Source organism: Trichosurus vulpecula, chromosome 5, assembly GCF_011100635.1.
Source record: "Trichosurus vulpecula isolate mTriVul1 chromosome 5, mTriVul1.pri, whole genome shotgun sequence".
In the NCBI taxonomy this organism is placed as follows: domain Eukaryota; kingdom Metazoa; phylum Chordata; class Mammalia; order Diprotodontia; family Phalangeridae; genus Trichosurus; species Trichosurus vulpecula.
The window spans coordinates 213,643,296-213,656,667 of record NC_050577.1 but is presented as its reverse complement, the minus strand read 5'-3'; positions in this window follow the sequence as shown (position 1 = coordinate 213,656,667).

Sequence of the window (13,372 nt, the reverse complement as noted above, 5' to 3'; positions counted from 1 at the left end):
GAAATGAGGCCTCTATTACCTAGTAGGGAAAAAAAATGGAATCCATCTGGGAGGAGAAGAACCTCAGGGTTTCTGGCCAAAAGAGAAACAGATGGGTGGGGGCAGCCTTTAATTGTAGTACCTACCTCTCAGTATTGTAAAAGAAAGCAAATGATAAACTTCAAAGCCCTAAACAAATGTGTGTCCATGTCCTTCCAGGATGATTGAGGCTGAGTCACACAAAGTTTGGAATTATCATTTTAAAAAATAAATTAGTTTGGAAGTTGTGAGGAAACTTGTGCACCTGTTTACATTTCTCCACAGAGCTGCATATTAACTGTATTCTAACTTGAGAGTTAAACTGTGAACTCAGCAAAGCAGAGTAGTCATTTATTGATGTTATCTCTCTAATGTTGACCTCTGAGCAGGTAAATAAAATAAGGCATCCTTGGATGTAGTAATGCTTCCTGGTAATGATATTATGTCCCAAAGTCAGCAGGGGCTTATTAGCTTACCCAGATCATCCACACGCTTTCTCTTACTCATTATTTAGTGGCTTAAATTTGCTTACTGGAAATCTTTGTCTTGCCCTCTTCCCCATTTTAAAATGCAAAGTTCTTGAAGATCTGGAATTAAGTATGGTTCATTTTGCAGTTGGTCTGGAGGGTCCAACAGCACATGAATATGAGCACTCAATATTAATGATGATTGCAGGTACAAAAATCCTAGAATTGTGGGGCTGCAAACAGTCCAACAAACACTTGTCAAGTGTGCATTATCTCTAAGGATGTAGCCTTGGGGACATGGAGACAAAAGCAAGAGAAGAGCCTTCATGGAGCTTACATCTCTTGGGGTGAGGATGGAGGGCAGCCAGGTGGGATCTCGAACAGATGTGGAAGTAGAAGGTGGCTTGAGGAAGGAGGGGGCAGTAAGCATTGAGGGACCAGGGAAAGCTTTGCAGAAGAAGTGGCTCCTGAGCTGAACTTTGAATAAAGAGAAGGATTAGGAGAGGTGAAGATGAGGAGAGGTAGCATTCCAGGCTTGGGAAATGCTCTGTGTGCATGTGAGGAGGGAGGAGGGAATGGCTAGCAGTTTGGTTGGAAGACAGTTCTTGGAGAGGATTAATGAGATAATGGTCAGGGAGAAGTTTAGAGTCAGAATGTGAGTGCTGAGCTGAGGAGTTTGTGTGTATTATCCTAGAGGCAACAGAGGATTTAAGCATGGCAGTAACTGGCTCATCCCTATGCCTTAGGAAGATTATTTTGGCAACTCTTTGGGGAGGCGAATTAGAGCCTGGAAGTAGAGAAGCCAGTTGGGTTTACAGTCCCAGAATGCACAGTTTGAAAGAGAGCTGAGCTTGGAATCATCTTGACTCTTGCCTTTTATACCTGTGTGACTCTCCAGGTCTCAGTTTCCCTTCTGTAAATTGAGATGGTCAGTCTAGATGACTTCCAGGTTCCTTCCCCCTTTAGACTTAGGATTCAGTGGAGGAGCGTTGTGGGGCCTGCACCAGAGTAGCAGTTGTATAAGTGGAGAAAAAGGTGATAGAGACAAGATATTGTGAAGGTAAAATCCACAAGACTTAGCCATTACTCAGATATGAAGGGAGAATCAAGGTTGACTCCAAGGTCATTGAGTAGGAATATGGTTTGTCCTTCCACAGAAATAGGTTGGTTTGAGGAGGGGAGCTAAGTTCTGTTTTGGACCTGTTGACTTTGAGATGCCAATGGTACATCTAGGGGCATTACCTGGCAGGCAGCTGGTTTCACAGGACTGGGGGAAGAAGAAGGAGATTAGGGCTGGACATATAGACATTTCACTGTCATCTGTGTAGAGATGGGCACTCATCAAACAAAGATTTTTTAAATGCCCACTAAATGCCAAGTGCTGCTCTGGGTGTGGGGAATACGAGTACAAAGAAGGAAACAGTCCCTCCCCTCAAGGAGCTTCTATTCTTCCATTCATTTCCTTTACACCTCTAGCCATACTGCCCTCCTTGACTATATTGGGCCATCATCTTAGCTCCTTCCTTACCAGAAAAATTGGACTCCATGGCTGGAACAACCCTGGACTTTGAAAGGCAAGCTTTGGCTTTATCCTGCTTGGTTCCAGGCCCCTGAAACACTTCTCTGCCATCTCCAGTCATTCACCTACCTTCCTCCCTACCTTTTATGTGTCTTCCCCTTTAGAATGAAGGCTCTGTGATTCCCAGTATTTAGCACAATATCTGGCACACAGTAAGGACTTAACAGATTATTTGCCTCTCTATGTCTGTCCATCCTAATGGAAGAGACAAGTATGTGTAGACATGTATACTGTCTGAGGATAGAGGAGAAGCTTTGGGAGAACCACTGCACAGGAAGTGATAGAATTAATCAGGGTATGATAAGGGAGTTACTATGCTGCAGGAAGGTGTCTGGTGAAATTGAATAATACAGATCTGTAAGATTCCTGGTTGGCACAGTGGTATGATTTCTCCCCCACAGTGACTGACCGCCCTGGTGTGGAATCTGAGAAGGTGGGTGGTGAGGATGCCTCAGGGTGGAGAATTGGCAATAGGTTCACGAGGTGAGAGTCAAGGGTGGAAGAGCATATACAGTGGTGCTGGTTAATTACAGGGTCAAGACTGTGAAAGCGCATGGTGATGATAGAGTAGGGCTGATGCACAGGGAGTCTGGAGGAGACTGATGCTGAAGAAGAGGCTTTACGAGCCATGAAGTCAAGGGAGAGATGGAAATACAGGACTTTATAATTAAAGAGGGGGATCTCCCAGTTTCAAATTATAGACCGACCAGTTTCAGGTGATGGTGATATCTAAGATTGGAGTAGCACTGTTGGTGGCTGAGGTGTGGTTCTGTGCATTCAGGTTTAAGGACTGAGGCCAGGGTGTTCAAAGGGATGTCAAGGGATATATCAGTATCCATGTTTTAGTCTCCAAGCATAAAGGCAGACAGAGATTGGTATGGAGAGGAAGACTCTGAGACAGGTGCCATAGGCCCCTATGGCAAAGATCACTGGATCTTGTAATGATCTAGTCTGAAACTTGCTTTAACTTCTTCCACCTGGACCTTACTTAATGATTGAGGCAATTAAACTTTCCCCAGTCATCAGTGGGATCTGGACTACTTCATCAGTATTCTACTTGGGAGTTTGCTTGTGTGAATGCCCCATTGTAGCCACATGGCAGAGAACTAAAATAAATTAATGAATTGTTATTGTTCAGTGGTGTCTGACTCTTTGTGACCCTGTGGACCATAGCACGCCAATATTGTACCTGTGGTTTTCTTGGCATAGACACTGGAGTGGTTTGCCATTTCCTTCTCTAGCGGATTAAGTCAAACAGAGGTTAAGTGACTTACCTAGAGTCACACAGCTAGTAACTGTCTGAGGCTGGATTTGAACTCAAGTCTTTCTGACTCCAGGCCAGTGCTGTATCTACTGAGAATAGAAAGCTGTTATTTCAGCAGGCAGATATTTCCATTTATTATGTAACTTTGCTTGGTAAAAAACTGTTCTTGCTTAATGGTAGTTACTGATGTTTGTCAAATGTGTGCTGACAGATAAGATTTGGGCAGTATTTTTTGACCTTCAACAAACTCTTTCAACTTCAAGGGCACGTTGGTGAGTAGTGCCCTGGGCTTGGCATCCCAGGCAGACTGGGCTATGATTCTGCAGCCACTCATACATTTCTGTCTCCCTCATGGCTTTCTTTATGTCTCTCCTTCTACCTGCCCCTTGTTTCTTCAGGCCCAGCTCAAAGGATGCTCTTTCCATAAAGTCTTCCTATTGTCCCCTAGTCAGGGGGGAACCCATCTTTCCCCAGGCCTTGAATAACAGTTTGTATCTTTCTTAGATAGTTATTCCATTTTGTATTATAGTTAGTATGTAGTTTATGGACTGTCATTGTCTTTGCTAGATTGTAAACTTTTTGAAAGGGACTGTGTATACCTCAATTAATTTCGTATCTGCTTCAGCCCCTAATGGTTTGTTTTCCACAAATTGACTAAATAGGTGTGTGTGTATGCACTTGGGGTGCAGGTTTATTTAGGAATGCTTCATGAATTACAAGATAGGGACAAGATACTAGAAAACACTCTTTAGTGGTCAGTTTCCCATAAAAGAATGATGTCCAGTAATAAACAAATGCTACATATTAAAAATAAGCTGAGTATGATATGCTGAATCTAAGAGCAATGGTTCTTAATTTTTATTTATTCATTCAATTGTTTTTTGCTCTCTGTATCTGTATGAGAGTTGTCATTTCACTACCCAATTTGCTCATATAACTCATTTAAGTTGTTAAACCTTAATTGAATCTAATCATAGACAGTGATATTGTATCAAATTTTGCATAAAGGTGTCAGATGTCAACCTGTGGACAGCTTGAGAGCAAAGAAGGAGATTCAGCAAAAGTCTTGTAAACTGCTGATGACTGGAAAGTTAATACAACCTTAGGGCAGCTTACTTGCCTGATCAGCCTTGAAGATTATTTGTTTCCCTGGCCACATTGGAGATTAAATGGAGTTATCTGTTTCATATTGAACTATGTGATTTAGCACAACAGTAACAAGATTAGGTTTGGGAAACGTGGATTCTAGTCTCCTGTCATTTTCATTTGGCCTTGTTGAGCCTCTATTCTGTTCATAACATGAGATATTGAAATACCTCATGAATAATAAATGTTCACAATGTATTCTTGTTATATAGTATCTTGTACTTAGAGAGTAGGAGGCAGCTAGAAGGTTCAGTGGATAGAGTGCTGGGCCTGGAGTCAGGAAGACCCAAATTCAAATCCAGCCTCAGACACCTACTAGCTATGTGACCCTGGACAGGGCACTTAACCTCTGTTTGCCTTAATCCCCTAGAAAAGGAAATAGCAAACCACTCCAGGATCTTTGCCAAGAAAACCCCGTGGCAGGGGAATCCAATCAAAGGGTTGCACTTGAGGACCTTGAGGGCCACATGTGGCCTCGAGGCTGCAGGTTCCCCACCCCTGGTCCATGGGGTCATAAAGAGTTGGACGTAACTGAACAGCAACTTGTGGAGTGCTTCTATTCAAAACTCATTGATTTGCAACTATATCCTAGTAAATATATGATGGCTGGAGTAGAGGACAGTCTTTGCTTATCTAATTTTTAACTAATACATAGATTATTAATTTTTAAAGACCTGGAATGTAGAAAAACACTTTTACCATTAAGATGATAGAGACTATATTTTAACCTTTAGGACTTTGCAGTGTCTTAGGCTTATTCCTTTGAAAACCAGTTATATATTGAGTATATGTTGAAGTAGTGGCTGATAGTATTAATAAAATTTTAGATGAATTAACTTTGACTGTGTCTGTGATTGAAATGGTAGCTCTGACAGAAATCCCACTGGACCCTGACTACCTCCCCAATCTTGCTGCTCTAGGCTCAAGGCTGATCTATTGAATTCTCTGAAGTAGTTGGCTCCTCCCTTTCATTCCTCTGAGCAGCTAGTTGTTCAGGTCATTCCAATTTTCCTAAAACCTCAATCCTCTTTCTGTTTCCTCCTTCCCATGTTTCCAACAGATGACCTCACCTTGTAGTTGTCAGTGGGGGGGAGGGGGAGACTCATCTTCCTAGCCCAACAAAATGATCCTTCAAATGGTAATAGTGATTGCCCTTCATCATACTAGGGATTCCTTTTCTGCCAGAGACCTCGCTGGTGTCCCCATCCATTTTCTGGGGTGGCGGAAAAAGACATTGCCCTTCTTTGAGCAGTGTATGCTGACTTTTATGGTAGTTGTTAACAGGAGCTGAATTAGATTGGTTAGTGCTGCAAATGGAGAAAGGAAAATTGGTTTTGGAGAACTACTTTAAATTCAAGGCTGAGTTATTCATAATCTTTTTTTGTTTTTTTTTTGGAGGGGGAAGGGCAAGTGACTTGCCCAAGGTCACACAGCTAGCGAGTGTGTCAAGTGTCTGAGGCCAGACTTGAACTCAGGTCCTCCTGACTCCAGGGCCAGTGCTCTACTCACTGCACCACCTAGCTGCCCCTATTCATAATCTTTGGTAGGAAGAATGATGTAATAATGTTAGACTTAAGGCAGGGGATTAGATCTTTCAGTGAATATACGTAAGTAAGTCTGGGCCTGGAAGAGTTGACGTTTATCATGATCTTTAAGAAAGAGCTAAACAAGTAACTCAAAGATAAAATAACAGGGGACATGGAGCCATAAGATTTAGCAGGGTTAAGCACATTATGGTGCTCTCGAATGACAGTTCAAGGCAAGGCGAAGGCATAAAGAAAGGGGGTTACAGCTTTGCCAAGAAAATCCAAAGAGGAGGGAAGGTCCGAAGCTGATGCAGCCCATTGCCAGTAGGAGGTCCTAGGGATCTGAGTAACAGGAATAACAAGCCAAATACTCTCTTTTTTTTATATATGGACAGCCAAATCTCCTGACTCAGTATTGTAGGTAGGGCCTATATGCATTTAGAGAAGTAGTATAGGAACAGACAGAAAGAATGAGTCCAGGTAAAAATGAGGCAGGGATCCTCTTCAGATGGGGTAGAGCATATTCAACATAAAAAAAGGAACTCTGGAACCAAGGAAATTCCTTATTGTGCTTACCTTCACAATGGAAATCTTTTGGAACCATGGGTCCAGAGAGAGTGAAAGCAGGGAGGTTCTGAGTAAACTCTAGGATCATATGATATGATATGATTGCCTAGAGCTTGGTGAAAAGATGGCAAGTGCTTCTTGGCTGAAAAGCAGGAGAGTATAATTAAATTTAAATTTGATTGATTTAAATTTAATTCACATTTACACAGATACTTCACAGGTGTTCACAAGCTGACATCCAGAAGAGGCATTCTGCTGTCACTCACTTCACCAGGCCTTAGGGAGGAGTAGGACCATACAACCATTTCCCTTACTTGATGAGCATAGGGCAGCCAGTGAGAAGTAGTTTTTGAAGTCATTGATAGGAAGTAGCTGGAGAAGGTGCTGTTTGTCATCATTACAATAGCACTGTCCTACATGATGAAGTTGGGAAATATGTCCCAAAAAGGAACACCTGTCCCCCTACATGTCCATTAGGAAATTTGCTGGGAATCACCCTTATAGGCACTTGCTACAGCTAAGGGCCAGGATCTAGGTATTTTCAGAATATCTAGCCTTGTTAGATGTATTTAATAAAGATGGAGAGTGTCATTTGCCACTCCAATAGGACTTTAGTTGCCCCATATACTTCTTTCCAGAACATAGACAGATGGGTGGGTTCCTGACCAGAATAGACAAAAGGTAAAAGCACCATAGACCTATTTGAAAGAGAATATCTAGACTTGTTAGATGTATTTAATAAAGATGGAAAGAAAAACCTGTGTGGACCTAGAGAGAGACAGAGAGACAGATAGAGACAGAGACACAGAGACAGAGAGAGCGAGTGCACTTATTTGGCTATTTTGATCATGAGCAGAAGTACTTCATTTCTTTGGTGGGGTTGGCAGCTGCAGCCATGTTTTACCTCTGGGGGCTCAATGAAGTAATGATCTGTAACTGTTTCTGCTGCTATTTATCTCTAGGGAGAGTACAAAGGCCCCACATTTATAGTAAAGTAGATTTAAAGGAGCTTTACAATCTCATTACAATTTGAACCAGCAATGAATAGAAGAGAGCCTTCCAGGTGCAACTTGGTCATAACAAATGCCAGCTTATGCCACTTGGGCCTCAGCAACATTTTCTAGCTTCGTATCTGATGACCCTGTAGACCTGATGGATGGTTTGTTGTAGCTTACTGGGATAACATAACTGTCTTTACGTTATAAATAGGGACATGTCTCCTGTGTAAGGAAGTTATGAACTTAGCTGTGGGATGATAGCTTATACCACAAGGTGGACAAAATATACCTTAAATTGGTCCCAACTAAGACCTGGGAGGTTCATTTTTGGGTCAGATGTACTGAAGATGGATCCCGAGTATGTTCAGGCTGTCTGGAATCAGGTGGCATCTTAGGAAGGAAGCTCCTTGTGATGTCTATTAGGAACTACCTATTTTTAATAAATCAATTTTATACCAGGGTTTTTGCAACTGATAGAGCACTTTATGTTACTTTTGAGAAAGAGAAGCAAAAATGTGCATCCAGATATTGTAAGACCTTTCCGTAAAAGTACCATAGTGGCTGTCTAGGCTTAAGGGTACATTTGTGTGTATGTGTATGTGTGTTTGTATTTATGTGTGAAGATGGATGCATGGAGGAGTTACAAAATGAGAAGAAGACTTAACCCTATTGCCTACAATTTGTTCCAGTCAGTTCCTACTAAGAGGAATTTTATGATTAGGAATAGGGAGGCTTGCACCAGAACAGGGGTTCTTAATCATTTTTATATCATGAGTTCCTTAGGCAGTCTAGTAAAGCCAGTAGCTTCTTTTCAGAATTATGTTTTTAAGTACATAAAATAAAACTCATAGGATTACCAATGAAACCATTTATATTAATGTGCAGTTATCAAAATGCTTAAGAACAAAAACAAACAAGTTCAGCCTGAACTTTGCACCAGAGACGTGGTGGTATCATCTGGTGGAGTGTGGTGCCTACTGCTAGTCTTCTAAGACGTAAAGGTTTTAGATGCTGTAAGGAAGCTTGAACTTGTCAGTGGACACATCTTTTCCTACATTCCCAGCCCTCCCCTTCCCGCCATAATCGGTATCCTACATCAGGTGAAACACTTTGGTGGATGCATTGACCTGGAGTGTGGGCTTAGCAGAAGATCTAGTAGGGAAAGAGACATACGAAGCCTTAGACTTATATGCCTCTCCAAGCACATTAAAAGATAGGGGCAAACCAAGGCTACAGTATTTTTATTTTTGTCTGACGGTGTGCCCACAGGACCAGGAGAAGGAGGTCATGTGACTCATTGTGATGTATTGCTGGCTGGGCATCCAGAGCAGAACTAAATGAAATACTCTTCCTTTGCTGCTGGTGGTTGGCACTAGATGAAGTCCTAGGATCTTTCCTAGGCCAGTGTACCATAGAATCCTGCCAGGAACCATGGGTCTGGCTGTAACTGGTGCTTGTTTCACCCATACTCTGGACAGATTTTGTCTCCATGCTTGGGCGATAAAGCCATTTTCATAGTTGTGGATCTCTTCACTTGACCTTGTGTCCTGGATGCCCTCTTCTTCCCACATACGTTGGTATTTCCTAAAGGGGATAAAATACATTTATTCCTTTAGTCATTGTGTGTGTGTGCATGTGCAACATAGGGACTGGATTATAAGTGGATTGGTTAGGAAGGGTCTCTGTAGGAGCCTCCTATACAGCTGACATTACTGCCCAGAGATGGCACAAGAAAGGGCTCCTATAACCATAGGAGGTGAGTCTACTATGAGCCAGGCACTGTACCAAGCACTAGGGATACAAAGAGGCAATCTCTCCCAAAAAGCTCACAACCTAGTGGAGGAGACAAGCACAAAAATATGTACAAAAAAAGCAACATAGACAATAAATAGGAAATAAGAGAGGGAGGGCACTCAAATTAAGAAGGGTTGGGAAAGACTTAATGTAGAAGATGAGCTTATAGTTGGGACTTAAATGAAAGAGATGAGGAAGGAGGAACACTCAAGGCATGGGGGACAGCTGAAGAGAATGCACAGAGCTGAGAGAAGGACTGTCTTGTTCATTCAAGAACGAGGCCACTGACATGGGCTAAAGAGTCTGTGGTGGGGAGTAAGACATAAGAAGACTAGAAAGGTACAAGGGGGTTTGGTTATTATGAAAGGGCTTTGAATATCAAACAGAGAATTTCATATTTGATCCTGGAGGCAGTAGGGAGCCAGTGGAATTTATTGAGTAGGGTGCTGACATGGTTTGACCTCTGCTTTAGGAAAATCACTTTTGGTGATGAATGGAATATTGATGGGAGTGAAGAGAGACTTGGCAGGAAGACCCACCAGCAGGTTGTTGCTGTAGTCCAGGTATAAGGTGGGGAGGGCCTGCACCAGAGTGGTGGCAGTGTTGGAGGAGAGCAGGGGACTTATTTTGGATATGCTGCAAAAGTGAAATTGACAGGACTTGGCAACAAATTGAAAATAGGGGGTGAGAGGTAGCAAGGAGTCTAGGATGGCACAGGTTGCAAAACTGAGGATTTTGTGAGGATGGTATTACATTCTAAGGTAAGAGAGGGGCAGGGTTTAGGGAGAAAGATAATGAGTTCCATTTTGGACATGCTGAATTTAATATGTTGACTGGACATCCAGTTCAATATCTCTAAATGGCAGTTAATTTGGAGATCAGCAGAGAGGTTGGGGTAGTATATGTGGATTTGAGAATCCTCTGCGTAGAGATTGTAATTAAATCCATGGGAGCTGATGAGTAGTATAGAGGAAGAAGGGGAGAAGGCTCAGTACAGAATCCTGTTGGATCCCTACAGTTAAAAGGTATAATCTGGAAGGGGGTCCAGCAGAGGAGACTGAGAATGAGCAGTAGGCAGGAGAAGAACCAGGAGAGAGTGGTATCCTGAAAACTTAGAAGAGATTATCAAGGATGAGAGGTTAATCAGCCATGTCAAAGGTGCAGAAAGGTTGAGGAGAATAAGGATTGGGAAAAGGCCATTGGATTTGGCAATTAAAAGATCACTGGTAACTTTGGAGAGAACAGTTTTGATGGAATGATGAGATCAGAAGCTGGATTGTAAGGAGTTGAGAAGAAAGTAAGAGGAGAGAAAGTAGAGACAACTCTTTTAGACAGCCTTTTGGGGGAGTTTAGCCACAAAGGTCAGAAGAGATATAGGGTGATGGTTACCAGGGATAGAAGGATTAAGTGAGGAGTTTCCAAGGACCAGTGAGATATGGTCATGTTTATAGGCAATAGGGAAAGAGCCAATAGACAAGGAGAGACTGAACATAAGACTGGGGATGACAGAGGGGAAAGTCTGCTGGAGAGGATGGGATGGAATGGGATCACTTGAGTAGGTAGAGAGTAAGGAGTAAGGCCACCTTATCATGTGAGACAGTGGTAAAAGAGGAGATAGTGGCAGAGGGCATATGAGTGCTATGAGACCAGGAAGAGGGGAAAAGAGGGCAAACAGCTTCATTTTTTTCTGTAAAATAAAAGGCAAGGTTCTCAGCAAATGGGGAAAGGAGGAGGATGAGCCATGGGAAGTTTAGGGAGTGATGAAAAGGTTTGGAAGGGCAGCTGTGGACAATGGGATAGTGAGTTGATAAGGGCGATATAGTATGATTGCCTAGCAACAGAGAGGGTCCACTTGAGGTAGTCTGGCATAGATTTGTAGTGGACCCCATCAGAATGGTTACATGATTTTTCTTTTCCTCTTTTCAGTAGCACCTGTGTAGGAATGAAAGCTGAGGGTGGTGGGAATGAACCAAGGCTGAGGCTTGGCAGGGTACAATTGGTACCCTGCTGGGAGTGGGAGGGTGGGCTAGAGACTCAAGAAGAGGACATTGTAGAGTTGAATGGGTTTACAAGGAATCAAGACAATGAAAAGAGAAAAAGTGACTAGTGCAGGAGAAATGGCCTGTGGAAGAACTGAGGGGTCAAGGGATTGGAGGTTAAGGTGTGGACAAAGAGCAGAATTAGGTAAGGGAAGGCAGAGGGAGAGGTGGAAAGCCAATAGATTATGACTGGATAAAGGCATTTCAGAATTCTTGACTTTGGAGGTGGTACATTTGTGGGTGATGCCTTTTAGAACATCTTAATTCCTTCAGAGCTTAGGTCTTCCAGACCTCCTCCATGAGGTCTTTCCCGATCCCCCATTACTGTATTTTTATTTTGTTTATACTTATGTTATATAGGCCTATATATGTACACGTCTCCTATAGAATGTCAGTTTCTGGAGGTCAAGGGCCTTTCGTTTTTGTTTTTTTTCATTTTTCCTCTTCACTGTGTAGCACAGTGTCATGGTCAAAGTTAAATGCTAATAAATTCCTATTGATTGATGGGACCAAAGGAAATGGAACACATGGTAGTTAGATATTCACTGGCCAGAACACAAAGATCTGAAACCAGTGGTCTGAGAACGTTCGGCACACCAGCTGGGTCTCTATGCTTAGAGAGACATTGGACTTAGCTAGTGTGGGATTGTTTCCTCTGGATCGGCCTTCTTATCCACTGAACAGTTTTCTTGTCCTCACTTAAAAAGGATGCTTTAAGTAGGGTTAATAGTGGTTTAGTTTTAGAGAGAGAAAGGATAGAAAACAAGAGCTGTGCAATGACTGAGAAGTAGAAATTAAGGTAGAGATAGAAACCAAATGACTAAAGCCAAACGGGGAAAGAACAGGGAACTGGGGATGAGAGAAGATTAGGAATCTAGGGTTTAAAGGGCTCATCGTACTTGAGCTTGTGTGAAGAGGAAGCATGTATTTCAGGAGTATCACCCGGATACTCTCAAGGTTGCCCGTAACCAGCTCTGATTTATTCATCTCAGTTTCTACATCGATGAAAGCCCCGATATGCACAGGCAACACTGTATATTCAGACACACAGCTGCATTATCATTCGCTTAGTTTTTTTCCTCATTAAGCATATTCAGGTACTTATTTGGCTGGTTCCTTCTCGGCGTCACTTTCTTCCTTTTTACCGAAAGTATAGCTATAAAGCAATTTAGGTAAAGACAGGCAAAGTTCAAGTGTCACCATCTTGTTCACAAATTCTTTATTTCCTAAAAGCAAATGATGTTGAATTTTCCATAAAGTGCAACCAGTGAACATTCTTGTGATAGCTTCTTGGTGAATGCATCACTGTCTCTGATTTGCACTTGCCTTGCCATTTAGGCCTTCTTTTGTTTCTGCTTGACAGCAGCAACTGTTCCAACCCTTGTCTGATTATGTGGGACGCCTTCATTTAATGGGAGCAGCTTCTTTGCTGCCTCCTTTTTTTTTATATGCAAGGAAGCCTCTTACTGGGAATCTTTGTTGGGGACAAAGCGTTATTTATGCTAAAGAAAAATGTATTCCCCTTTGAATGAGCTCGTGGGAAGCATAACAAGCTCATTAGTTATGCTCAGTTTGTACCCTGGCCTTTGCTTATAGTAGAGAGTAGCAAAGATGACATCAAAAAGGGACATTCTGCTCTTGTTGGCATTTCATGCAAGGAGAATGTCATGCAACTTGGGTCTCTTCAGTTAGGTTCAACTCAGGTTCAGTAAGTTAGCTGACTTTTATGAATCACTTTGGTACCATAAGAAAGTAACGTATCTTGAAAGTAGAATATATGTAAATTGCAAGGTACCTAAGGTATGTCTTTTGTGAGAGAAGAAAATACATTTTTACCCTTGAAAGTGACATCGTTATAATTGATTTATCATAATTACTTTGTAGTTCTCGGTATGAAGTGTTTTGTTGGTGTTGGGGTACAAAGAGTTTTTATAATGGAATCCTGAATATGGACCAGATGATTAGACTGCTTAG